The following is a 13,644-nucleotide window of genomic DNA, read 5'->3' on the forward strand; positions in this document are numbered from 1 at the left end:
CAGTTCAGTTCACTCGCTCAGTCATGTCTGACTTTTTGCGACCCCATGAATTGCAGCACGCCAGGCCTCCCTGTCTATCACCAACTCCCGGAGTCTATCCAAACCCATGTCCATCGAGTCAGTGATGCCATCCAGCCATCTCATCCTCTGTCGTCCCCTTCTCCTCCTGCCTTCAATCTTTCCCAGCATTAGGGTCTTTTCAAATGAGCCAGCCTTTCACATCAGGTGGCCAAAGTATTGTAGTTTCAGCTTCAACATCAGTCCTTCCAATGAAGACCCAGGACTGATCTCCTTTAGGATGGACTGGTTGGATCTCCTTGCAGTCCAAGGGACTCTCAAGAATCTTCTCCAACACCACATTTCAAAAGCATCCATTCTTCGGCCCTCAGCTCTCTTTATAGTCCAACTCTCACATCCATACATGACCACTGGAAAAACCATAGCCTTGACTAGATGTACCTTTGTTGACAAAGTAATGTCTCTGCTTTTTAATATGCAGTCTAGGTTGGTCATAATTTCCTTCCAAGGAGTAAGCGTATTTTAATTTCAGGGCTGCGATCACCATCTGCAGTGATTTTGGAGCCCAGAAAAATAAAGTCAGCCACTGTTTCCACTGTTTCCCCATCTATTTGCCATGAAGTTTCCCCATCTATTTGCCCATCTGTTTGCCAATCTATTTGCCAGCTATTTGACCAGCAGGTTTGAATGCTGTCAAATCTTAGAGAAACATAATTTCTATGTTAAAAAAAATAATAACTTTTCCATAGCATTCGGGAGGAGAAGGCGATGGCACTTCACTCCAGTACTCTTGCCTGGAAAATCCCATGGACAGAGGAGCCTGGTAGGCTGCAGTCCATGGGGTCGCAAAGAGTCGGACACGACTGAGCGACTTCACTTTCACTTTTCACTTTCATGCATTGGAGAAGGAAATGGCAATCTACTCCAGTGTTCTTGCCTGGAGAATACCAGGGACGGGGGAGCCTGGTGGGCTGCTGTCTATGGGGTTGCACAGAGTCGGACATGACTGAAGTGACTTAGCAGCAGCAGCAGCAGCATTGGGGAAAATAGGAAGCTACCAATTGATGTTATAAAACAAATATGTCCATGGACTCCAAATTTCTTTGACTTACATACACATAATTACAGGCCAATTTCCCTTATAGAGATATGAAAACCTAAAATGGAACAGAATTCCAAAGGATATTGATGCTACAATTCAATCTCTCAACAATCATTCATTGAACACCTATTACTGGGCAAAGATGATACACCAAGCATTTTATGCTAAACCCTGGGAGATACTAAATTAGTAAGGTATGGCCTTTGTCATCAAGGAGCAGAGTCTAATAGATGGGGAGGGCATGTAAGAGAACAATTTAAATGTGTTACATGCAAAGGAAACCTATTCTCAGAGTATAGCAAGGAATAGGGACATCTAGCCCAGCCTGGAAAAGGAAAACAGAGAACTTTCAGCAAAGACTTCTTGGAGGACCATGAATGAGTTTATTTATTTATTTTTTTTTTTTTGAATGAGTTTAAACTAAGTGTAAAGGAAGAGCAGGAATTAGCCAATAGGGAGGTGGGGGAGCAATGTTCCACCTCAGCTGGTGAAGTTATTCCAGGCAAAAGAGAGAGGAGTGGAAGGAATTCCCTGGTGGTTCAGTGGATAAGAATCCACCTTCCCATTCAGGGACATGGGTTCAATCCCGGGGAACTAACATCCCATATGCTGCCAGGCAACCAAGCCTGCATGACACAACTAGAGAGCCTGCGTGCTGCAACCAAGCCCAACACAGACAGATAAATAAGTATCTTTTTAAAAAGAGAGAGATAGGAGCAAAGACATGGAGGTAAGCTTGCTTAGAAAAAAACTTCTATGCACAATAGTGGCCTACAGGCTTAGGATGGTGTATACTGTTTATACTCTAAGTGCAGGGTCTAAACCAAAGGAGGCAGAGTGTGAAGTACAAACAACAGATGATTGAGGACAGACCCTGAGGAACATCCAAAGTGCAGGTGGAGAAAGAAGAACCCACGAAGCTCATGGAAAATGTCTGGTGAGAGAGGAACGAGGAGAACCAGGAGCACAAGATGCTGTGGAACTCAGGGAAGTTGTGGTCCACGGAGACTAATACAGCAGAGGACAGTGTGAACAGGGGAAGAATGCCTGTTGGACGGGAACAAGGAAGTGAGCAACAAGTGTAGACTACCTGAAAAGCTAGGACAAGAAGAGGAGGAAAGAGTGGAGAAGGTGTGAGATCCAAAGGAATGTTCTGGGTTTTTTGTTGTACAGGGTTGTTTCAGATATAATTCTAAAAGTTATGACTTAAAAATATATCATTTCTCAGGATCCTATCAATTGCTCTAGCAGCTCTCCTGCTGGTCAGCTCTCCTGTGGTCAGTCTTGGGCTATACTCAACTGGTGGGTCATGTACTTGGGCTAGTTGGGACACCAGGCTTCTCTGTCCATGTGATCACAGATCCTCTCTCCCAAACTGGTCAGTCATGCTACAGGGCCTCTTCCACATGGCCACTGTCTCTAGCAGAACAGTCTGGGCTTCCTTATAACATGGTGGCTGGGCTCCAAAAGGGAATGCAGTTAAGTCTCCTACATACAAACTTTCAGCTTGTGAACTTTCAAAGATGAGAACCTGCCCTATCACGTACATTAGTTCACATGTCTGGCGTACGTCGTTACGTGCACGCATGCTCTACAAGTGGCTGTGCTTGTGTGCACTTTACTGTACAGCAGCACAGTATCTTTATTTCAAGCCCAGGATTTCCAGAAGCAAGTAGAAAAGCAACAGTGATGCAGCGGGTACTGCTAAAAAGTGCCAGCTGTTGTTCTGTACTACTGCACTTTTCAAGGTGCTGTGCTGTAAGATTAAAAATGTTCTTTATTTTTAGTTACATATTTTCTGTGTGAAAAGCATTATAAACCTATTATAATACAGTACTATATAGTAGATTGTGTTAGTTGGGTACTTAGGCTAACTTCATTGGACTTAATGAACAAATTGGACTTATGAACATACTCTTAGAACGGAGCTTGTTGGTATGTAGGGGACTTACCATAAACTAAGAGAGAGAAGCTCAGTGTTGCCAAGCCTCTACTTGCATCACATCTGCCAATGACACTTTACCCAAAGCAAATTACATGGTCAAACCTAGAGTCCACATGGGAGGGGACTATGGAACGTGTGAACACTGGGAGACTTGGAAGGAGGAGTCCATTGATACAACAGTTCACTCTAACACTTAACTGTTTTCTTCCCCTAAAATGGGAGAGTTTAAAATATTTATAGGCTGAGACCGACAGAACTAATTGAAAGAGCGTATCTTTCAATTAGTATTCAGTGTCTGAAGATACAACAAAGAGAAAGTATTACTAATAGGTCTCAGTAGGGAAGGGAAGAGGAACACCATCCCCTGAGACTGGAGAAGATATTTAACACAGGTGTTTAGGACTTCCCTGGCAGCTCAGTGGTTAGGACTTCACAATTCCACTTCAGGGGACATGGGTTCGATCCCTGGTCAGGGAACTAATATCCTGCATGCTCCGTGGTATGGCCTGATAAAAAGAGGGAGAGAAGAAATAATTAAAAAATAAAAAAGTAAAACAGGTGTTTAAATGTATTTTGGCTAAATCACTGAGGGGAATAAAAAGGGGAGTTTTCCATGAAAATGTGGCACTGGGATAGAGACACCAACCCCCACCATCATTCTGCTTCTCCATCAACAGTCAGTCTGTATGCTGAAGCTGAGGAGGCTGATTAAGGTATTGATCCAGGTTTAGAATTTGGTTTTTGGATGCTGCAGAAGGATAGTGGTGCCAGGGAATTATGGGTTATGGGAGATAATAATCTGAGTAATAGAAATGGGGTTCTTACTCCATAGGTAAGAGACAGAGGCAAGGAAGAGACTAATAGGGAAAACAGAGGAGTCAGATGGCAAAATACACAGATGGCAGAAAGGGAAGAGATGTTGAAGCCCGGGAGGTCCAAGAATCGTAGGGCCAGATTACTGGATAGGCAGACCACGTGAACACTGAAATCCAGGAATTAATGAAGGTCCAGGTGGGGTGGAAAATTCTAGCCAATACCCAGGGTCATCAGTGAATGACAGGTCATGACCAGGAAGTGACAGTTCTATGGAGGGGCTGCTCATGAGGACAGAGACTTGGTCTCTTACGGCCTCAGGTACTGGCAATGTCTAACACACACAAGGCACTCAGTATCAAAAATTATTTGTGAGAAGGAGAAATAGCACATGACATCACTTATATGAGGAATCTAAAAAGAAATACTACAAATGAACTTACAAAACAGATACAGACTCACAGACTTAGAGAAGGAACTTGTGCTTGCCAGGCGGAAGGACTAGGGGAAGGGATAGTTAAGGAGCTTGGGATAGACATGTCCACACTGCTATATTTTAAATGGATAACCTACAAGGACCTACTGTATAACACAAGGAACTCTGCTCAATGTTATGTGGCAGCCTGAATGGGCGGGGAATTTGGGAGAGAATAGATACATGTATCGGAGAAGGCAATGGCACCCCACTCTAGTACTCTTGCCTGGAAAATCCCATGGATGGAGGAGCCTGGTGGGCTGCAGTCCATGGGGTCGCTAGGAATCAGACATGACTCAGCGACTTCACTTTCACTTTTCACTTTCATGCATTGGAGAAGGAAATGGCAACCCACTCCAGTGTTCTTGCCTGGAGAATCCCAGGGATGGGGGAGCCTGGTGGGCTGCCGTCTCTGGGGTCACACAGAGTCGGACACGACTGAAGCGACTTAGCAGCAGCAGCAGCAGCAGATACATGTATATGTATGGATGAGTCCTTTCACTGTTCACCTGAAACTATCACAACATTGTTAATCAGCTATACTCCAATATAAAATAAAATATTTTTTAAAAATAATTATTTGTGCAACAAACAAATGACTTTACTCCACCTCCATCACTTAACACATGTAGAAAACCCAGCCTCCGAAAGCTAGTGTTCAGCTAACCAGTGCTTACCACTTGCTTGCAAAACCACACTAAATATGGATTTCCTTCTCAACCTCCCAGAGGCAGTTCATGATTTTATTATTTTATTCTCTCAGAACTATTTAAGTGGCATTTGTCATTCCCTGGGTGCTGGGATGGAATATCCTGAAGCTGAATGAATAAAGGGAGTGGTTGAAAATCTTCCTTGAGGCCTAGACGGACTTACTCACTTATTGGAAATAATACATCACATGCATTTTCAAGGCACATTTGGTCCTGTAACCATATCCTCACCAGTCTGCCAACATTTTATTGTCCTCTCTTCTTCAGGTGCTGTGGTCCTACCTTCTTCATTAAGACTCAGAAAATCAGGAAATCACATACACACACTATGGCTGTCCATCCACAGTCATCATAGATTTTTTTTTCCATAGATTCTATAGGCTTTAAGAAATGAATTGGTCTCCAGTTGAGTAGGTCTGGGCTGTGAAAGTCTTCCTGATTCTTATATTTAAATATTAATAGAAATGAAAACATCCCCCCACAGGCTATTGACCACTGTGGAATCCAGCTGAAGAAAGAGGGTGGTGACACACTCCTCCTTCCCACTGGACCAAGATTTCAAAGCTTCAAATGTGTGGTAAATCTAACCAAAGATAAAGATTTGCAGGTGTGTTTTGCATAAAAGCAAGAAGGGCAGATGCATCCGAAACGTGCTTCTAACCAAATGGGACATCTGCAATCCATTAGGGGTGTCCTGAAGAGAGAAAGTGAGAGAAGAGGTCTGGGCAGAAAGCCTGCTCAGCAGAAACACGAGCATGAGGACGTGTGTGGACCCTTCTGCCAGGATCTGAGGATGGCGAGGTTCTAAGACAGGTCACCTTTTCAGGGGTAAACTTACATCTCTGCCCAATAACCTGGTTTCTCTCTCTCTCTTTTTTTTTTTTTTTTGGTTCCCTTCTATCGTGTTATCTTTGAAATGTCAGTGCCTTCTCTTTACTCAAGTACACCTACATGTTTTAGTATTTAAGACTTGGCAGCCACCTCAGATAAAGACAGCATTCGCCTCTGTGAGTCTGCAGACCTTCCTTTCTCAGCACTCGCAGAGAGTGATGGGTGTCCTGACTCGGCTTCTTACACTCCCACAGAACAAAGCAGAATTGTCACCACGGCATTACTGGCAGGTTACTCACTGGCTGTTATGTGCTCTGTTTCAGACTCCCAAGAAAACCACTAGCTTTGATTAGAAGGTGTGTAACAAAGGCTGTTGCGAAATACCCACGGCTGTGAAAATGATTCGGAGGTGTGTGACTCCTAGAACGGACGTTACGAAGGTCACTCGATTTTAATATACAGGCTCTATGCCCACGGCTTGCTTCTGGTCTCCCTTTGAAGTCTCAGACTGAGCTTCAGTGACTGGGTCCAAGTTGAGCATAACATGTACCTGGGGTGCTCCTTCTGTAAGTTCCTTCATGAGCCAACAGGTCTGTTTCCTGTATAATGTCTCTTACTGACTTGCCTTTGGATAAACCATTAGTGCTGGGGCATTTTGTTAATTACTAAACTTCTGGTGACAGACAAAACTGGCCTGTTAAAACTTGTGTGGTAATTTGAGGATTTCAAGCCACACCTCTGAGAAATGTCGGTATCAAAACTGATTTGGTGTCGAGACAAGGTGTTAGAGGCCACAGTTTGACAAAGTGGATCCCCAAGTGCAGTTGGCAATTACATTTTTAGAAGTCTTCAATTATGCCATTTTATAAGAAGGTACTTTTAAGAAGCTACAAGTCAAGAATGTGTTTTTAAATCCCTTCATATACACATTTATAGGTTAGCCCCTATTTAAGAAGCACCAGAAGAGCCCTGTTCTAGATACAGTAAGAATCAGCAGTCCCTAACTTCTGAATCTCAAAAGCCAAGAAGAAAAATCTCTTCAAAAATTAAAGTATGTGGTCAGTGCATTTCTGGAAAATATTTTACTTAGGATCAAGGAGGTAAGCATGACCAGAAAAATCGATGTGCTTTAATTAGAAGGATCTCCTCACCTGCCCTGGATTTGTGGATTTAAGGTCTGTGTTTGGAGATTCTCCTAATCTTTTATCATCTGAGAGTGAAAGATTGAACAAAGACTGTTATAACAGAGGGCACTTGGTATTTCATTTATCCTTTATCCCAGAATAATCTTCCAGTAAAACTGAATATAAGTTCTACATCAGCAGAGAAGCTTTCTATTTCTATTTCTGTAAGGAGGAAAAACTCAAATTGGCTTACATGATAAAACTGGTTTAACTGTTCACAAATCTAAAAGGCTTAAGGCTTCGTGCATGGTTTGATCAAAGCTTCAGCTACAGGTAACATCAGAGATTATATGACTCCTTCATGACAATGGGGAAAGAAGAATTTGGCTTTCCATAACCATCAAGCAAAAATTCTGAGCTTTGAGCTGATTGGCCTATGATAGAACCAATCCCTCTGACCAGGAAAATACCTTGGTGTTGATTGGGGCTTCCCTGGTGGCTCATATGGTAAAGAATCTGCCTGCAATGCAGGAGACCTTGGTTTGATCTCGGTGTCAGAAGATCCCGTGGAGAAGGGAATGGCAACCCACTCCAGTATTCTTTGGGAGGATTCCATGGAGAGTGGAGCCCTCCATGGAATCACAAAGTCGGACACAACTCGGCAACTAACACTTTTACTGTCTTTCACCTGAACCAATCACCTGTGGGGTTCAGGTTGGGTCCCTACCTAGGATAAACAGCTGCTACATGCTTTAGAAGGAATGAAATGGAGATTGAGGAGGCAATCACATCATAGCATCTGTTGCAATCCTTTTTCATGCATAAACTCATGATAATTTTTTTTTTGGCTGTGCTAGTTGCAGCACGTGGGATCTTCGTTGGGGCATGCAGGGTCTAGTTCCCCAATCAGGGATCGAACCTGGGCCCCCTGAATTGGGAGCTCGGAGTCTTAAACACTGGACCACCAGGGAAGTCCCCTAGTTAATCTTTATTCCATATCAGAGATGAGGGCTATAAAAAGGAATCTATTTCCTCTAAATTTGATATGAAAAATTTTAAGATGGTTCTTACTGCTTCAAAAACTTAAAATGCATAACTCTAAGTTTGTTTTTCCAACAGCTCTCTTTTCCCTTAAGAATACTCCCAAAGAAATATTTTTAGTTTGATATCAGTGGGTAATTGAGAATGATTTAAAATCCATCCTATGGTCCATCTTCCCTAACCCTTTCTTTCCCAATTTCCAAAAGTAATATGACCTAATCTTGAACTCTCAGTTATAGGAACCCAAATATTTTCTCCTTTGACTTGAATAATAGGTCATTAAATTTGCAGAAGATGCCATATTCCAGGGTATAATGAACCTTACAAGTTTTCTTTTGACACATGTTCACTTGTTTCCCTTCCTGATAAAACCCACTCCAAATCCATCAACTTGATATGCGAAGGGCCAATCTAAGGGATTTCCAACAACTAAGTATTTTTTCTAAACTTTACTTAGAAACAGAGCTCCTTGAGTTCAGAGTTGAAATTGTAATACTACATAAAAGTGTACAGGGAGGGGTCCACTTGTAATATTTTCTTTCCACTGCCTTGGTGAAGAGAGAATGAGCTGTTCAGAAGGCAGGCCTTCTTATGACTGTTGCCAGTTGTTTAAAGGCCGTGGAGGACAGATTAAATGAGAAGCTAACTTCACATATCCCAAACATATCAAAACAGTAGTAGCCAAACTCACAAAATTTTCTCCAAGCCTTACACTTGCAAGACCATCATAAGCATTCGACCTGTCTGTGTCAGAAATGAGTATTCTTTCCCAATTGTTGAGAGTGCCAGTGATGCTCACACACCGCAGTACTGGCAGACACGATCAGGGAAGCAGCTGAGAATCAGGCCTGGGTTTGTTTGCAGCTGGGAATTTACGACAGAATTTATCACTCTTTTTCTGACATCCCCTCCTTGAGATTTAGCAGTCTTGGCTACCAAACCCACAACACAAGACCCAGCACATTCCCCTCTGTGGAGCAGGCCCTTCAGGGTATTGTGGTTCCCTAGTCCCTGACCTTGTGTGAGAAGTGGAGAAACCCGAACAGGTCTCTGCCACCAAAACCCTGTGCCACCTCTGGGACAGCCTCATCTCCTTCCTCTCCATAGGGAGCAGCCCAGGGGCTGGAGGGAAGGAGTTGCAACACTTGGGCCAGGCCTGCAGCAGGCCGGCCTGCCCCTCAGCAGGCAGCTGGGGGCGGTGGGGTGGGGGGTGCAGTTTGGCCTGAACACTGCTTAGTCAGGATCCACTGCTGAGCTGAGCTCCAGATGTGCCCAGACCTGCCGCCACCAGGTGTCTGTGTCTGGGCTGGGAGGTGACCGAGCCAATATGACTCTTGCCTCCTAGTGTTTCCCGACACCGTCCTCTGAGGAAGGTGGAGGACTCAGGTGAGGCCACCTCAGAAGACTTCTGACAGAGCCATGGCTCTCTGCCCACCCCGCATGTCAGAAGCCTTTCCCTGTCCAGCTCCTCTGGCCTCACATTCCTCCTGCCAACCGCCCAAGGGCAGTTCCTCCTCCAGCCACAGGTAAGATCAGAAGAGAGGGGGGCAGCCACCCACACACCATGCTGGAATATGCTGTTCCCATCAGTGGTGCCCAAAATTCCACAGAGCTAAAGCTGGAGATTTTTTCCTTTTTATAATGAGGACCCCATGGTTTAAAATACCCTTTTTTAATTAAAAAAAAAATTTTTTTTTTCAAGTTCATTCGTTCCCACTGGAGAAAAACTTCTTGTGAGAATTAGTTTTTCAGTGAGCGGCAATTCTACATTTCATAGAACTATTATCAACTAGAGGCAGTCTCATCAGTGCATAAACACTGTAAAAGTTTACCAGCCCAGAGACTTCCAGTGGTTTGGAATTTGCCTTCCAATGAGGGAGTGTGCAGGTTCGATCCTTGGCTGAGGAGCTGGGATCTCATACGCCTCATGGCCAAAAAGCCGAAACACAGAGCAAGGGCAGTATGTAACAAATTCAATAAAGACTTTGGGAATAGGCCACATCAAAAAAAATCTTAAAAAAAAAAAAATAAAAGTTTATCAGCCCGTTAGTGAGCTCTGAATCCAGAACAAAAAGGTTGCTACTAATCTCCAGGTGGCTTTTGAGAATTCCATTTAAAGCTAAAGTAGGCATTGAGCCATTTTGCATCAGGAGTGATACTCATCCTACAAATGTTTACTGCACATCTACTATATAGTACAAACCCAGGACCCAAAGAAGACATCACTATATATAGCAGAGCATGCACATGAACAGCACATAGGCCAGATTCAGCCCGAAAACATACTTTGTTTGACTCAAACAGTATTTATCAAAAATTTTAATGAGTTGCAAACTTTTAGATATCAGGATATTTCCAGCTTCTCTTGAAAACTCAGGAAATCTGGCATAAGTAAGCCCACATTCCCAGCTGATGACAAGCAGAATAAAAACTGATCACCTCACACAGGCACTGGCTCTCAGTTCACACAACCCCCACCTGTCTTGCCTACCCCAGCTCAAGTTGCCCCGCCTCTCAGGATACACCAACAGTTCTTAGGGTGGGCCATCATAGCATACCTCCCAGGAAAGGCCTCATTCAAGGACAGGGCAACCCAGCCAAGCCTCTCACTTAAGAACAGCAGCTTTGGGCTTCCCTGGTGGCTCAACAGTAAACAATCTGCTTGCCAATGCAGAAGACACAGGGTTCGATCCCTGATCCAGGAAGATCTCACATGCCATGGAGCAGCTAAGCCCATGTGCCACAATAAGAGAAACCACCACCATAAGCAGCAAGGGCAAGGGCACAGCAACTAGAGAGTAGCCCCCACTCGCCACAACTAGAGAAAAGCCCATGCAGCAACAATGACCCAGCACAGTCATAAATAAATAAAAATATTTTTAAAAGGAATTACTTAAAAAAAAAAAAACAAAAAACAGAGCAGCTTTATGCCTCCTTAAGAACAGGTCACAGGGCTTTTCTTAATTTACGCCTTCTCGACTTTTACTCTTTTTAATAAAGCTTTTTTTTAATCCCTGGTATCAGTGAAGATACTGTTTTTTTATGCTCACGACAACAACAAACTGGACACAAACAAGAAATGGCCAGGCTGAAGCAAAGAAGCACACAGAGGCAAAAAGGGAGAACTGTGAGAACGGGGTAGGCCCTCGGGGTACACCATTCACCAGCTGAAGAAGCTGAGGCCTGGAGACAGGAAACTCATGCCCATTACTGACCAGAAGAAGAGAAGCATGGTCTGGATGGTCCTTACCCAGCTAGTGCCACATCCTTTTCTTCATTCAGGGGTGGTTTCTCTGGCCCAGTTTCTGCTTACATGTTTCCAAGGAGAGGCAGAGAAGTCCATCAAATCTGGGAATAAATAGGAAGGCTGACGTCAGAAGTCACACTTATCAGGTAGGTATATGGTTCTCGATGAACCTGTAGAAAAAAAATCAGCAATTTTCATCTAGTCCTAACTGATTCCCTATATGGGTCCAAATTGTCACATTTGGAGAAATGTATACGTGCATCCTCAGGTGTCCAGGTGGCACAGTGCTAAAGCATTCGCCTGCCAATGCAGGAGATGCAGGTTCGATCCCTGGGTCAGGAAGATACCCTGGAAGAGGGCATGGCAACCCAGTCCAATATTCTTGTTTGGGAAATCCCATGGACAGAGAAGCCTGCCGGGCTACAGTTCATAGGGTCACAAGGAGTAGGACATCCTTGAGCATGCATGCATGCATATGTGTATCCCAACGGTGCATGTTGGAACAGACAGGCTTTTTTCACATTTTCAAATTGTGTATTGCCAAAAATCCTCCTTGTCTGTAACTAGAGTTAAACAGGTTGATCCTGATTTTTGCTTCTAGTGAAAGGTTTTACTAAAATATAATTAAGTTGTAAATTAATTTTACAACACAAAGATACTGACTAAAATTGTCAATGAGACAGCTGGGCCACTGTCTGGGTCTTTGACATTTCAGTGTATTTATAAGCCTATACGGCTATTCAAGAATGCTGAAACCAAGAACTTCTCTGGAAATGAATTTAAATTAATTACAAGATCAGTTTTACAAGCAGCAGAAAGGGAGAATAGCGTTCACAGAACAGAAACTATCTTATTTAACTCTACCTATCTAACTAGGACAGGACTTCATACCTACTTTTAAAGATGAGAACAGTGAGACTAAGAAAGCTGTCCTCCTCAACCAGTTTCCAATTGTGGGAACCAGCTACACCCAAACCATTCTAACTCCAAAACCTGGGCTTTGTCTGCTGCAGCAACTCGTAACACAGAAGTCACTAAGATGAGTAATGACCAAAGAAGTCAAGACAAGGACACATCACGACCAGGCTAGAGAATGTAATAAGCACAATAAGAGACGCAGCTGCAAGTGCCTGCGGGTCAGAAGAGGACAAAAGCAGGCGGAGTGGAGGGCTGGTGGATCAGGGAAGGCCTCTGAGAAGCGGTGACATTTGAGAAAGGTCCTGAAGGATGCATTGCATTACAACAGGCAGAGAGGAGGAGAAAGGTCAAAATGCTGGGAGTGGGAAGGAGGAGGATATGAACGGAAGGTAAGCTGTTTAGGTTTGCAATTCACAAAGCAAAGCTTCATAATAAAAACATTCATGTGAGAAAATGCATCTTGCCAACACCTTGCCAAGGCAGGGCAAAGAGAGACCATCACAGGAGGTCAGGCAACCTCATACCTGCACGGAAGGGCACCACGCTGCAGACCCAGGGCACAACCAGGATGCAAGATGTGTGTGTCCAGCCTGCCAGGCACAGGCAGCAGGAGCTCTCTGGACTACTCCATGAAGGCCATATTCTCCTACTTTCCTCCACAGACACCACAGCTGCTCCTTTCTCTCCTTTTCCACTCAGAGGTCTGTGAGGTTCAGAGCCAGGACCCTCTGTCTGAATGTCTGCAACTCCCTTCTTTTCCCTTCCATTTCATATCTTTTTTCACAATGTGCAAGGTTTTTGGGTTTTTTTTTTTTTTCCTTTTTCTCCTTCAAAGATCTTCACTAGCAGCAAAGTAGGTGGGATAAACTGGGGGAGATCAAGGCAGGATCCCCACTAAGTCCAGCCTTCAGAGAATTATTTTAGGGACCTGAAAGCCTTCAGAGAATTCTTTTAGGGACCTGAAAAGGGAGAGAAGGCAAGACTCTCCTGCAGGGTCTGCGTCTGCCCCAGCGCGGGGCAGAAGAAAAGCTGGGTCCTGTTTCAGCAGCCGTAGGCCATGTCTGTCTGCTCCTAGAGGTGAAGGACGCTGTGTCCCCAGCACAGAAGGCCAGGCTACCCCGCAGGCCGCCTCCCCTTCTCCTCATGGGGGCCTGAGTTCCTGCTAGGTTTCCCAGGACATTTCATTTTGTCCTTAACATCCCATAAGGTAGGTGAAAACTTAATCCCATTCTACAACGGAAGCAACTGAGGCTTAGAGAGCAGTCACTCGTCCTCGGGACTCGGTAAAGCGGGAACTGACTAACTCACACTACAGAAAGGAAGCGGGACTGCCCCGTTAGCGGTTGTAATAAACCTTCCTGGCGCCCTCCTTTCTCCACATCCTGGGATACGTCCCCCACCCCCACCACCACTTCCTATG

The sequence above is a fragment of the Bison bison genome, unplaced genomic scaffold (genome assembly GCF_000754665.1).
Source record: "Bison bison bison isolate TAMUID 2011002044 unplaced genomic scaffold, Bison_UMD1.0 scf7180017859304, whole genome shotgun sequence".
Lineage (NCBI taxonomy): Eukaryota > Metazoa > Chordata > Mammalia > Artiodactyla > Bovidae > Bison > Bison bison.